Consider the following 594-nt stretch of genomic DNA (forward strand, 5'->3'; position numbering starts at 1 on the left):
TGCTTCCACGAGATGCATCGAGCAGGAAAAGCGGGAAAGGGGAGGGTGTCAGACGTCCTAAGATAATACCACATCTACTGTCGTTGGGCCGTATGGTGCAATACCCATCGTATATGTGCCCCCCCCTTCTGACGTTGACTTCCGATTGCGTCCCCTGCAGGTATGGACGGTCGAGCAATACATCACGGGGTACGACCACACGTGGGGCGTGGCGGGCTACATATTGAAATTTTTGAAAATAACGGACGAAGAACTGAACCGAGCCGCCCTCTCCACCATGGCCGAGGCCCACAAAATCTTGGAACAAAGACTGAGCACGGACGGGAGTGGCTCGATCGATTTGAGGAGCTTGCCCACCTTCCGGGTATTGGATGACGGAGAAACGCCTTTGTTGCTGATGCGTTTCAAGGGCCAACGGCTCACAACGGTCGTCAACGCCGCGTTTGAATCCTCGTTTTTCACCTCGGCCGAAATTGAGGCGCAACGAAAGGCGGCATCCATGATTCTGGAGTTCGTGTTGGCGAAGGTGAGGCAAAAAAAGACATAGGAGGAGGGAGGGAGAGGGGCAAAGAGGGAGGGAGAGGAGGGGAAAAT

This window comes from Nannochloropsis gaditana, assembly GCF_000240725.1.
Source record: "Nannochloropsis gaditana CCMP526 unplaced genomic scaffold scaffold277, whole genome shotgun sequence".
Classification (NCBI taxonomy): domain Eukaryota; class Eustigmatophyceae; order Eustigmatales; family Monodopsidaceae; genus Microchloropsis; species Microchloropsis gaditana.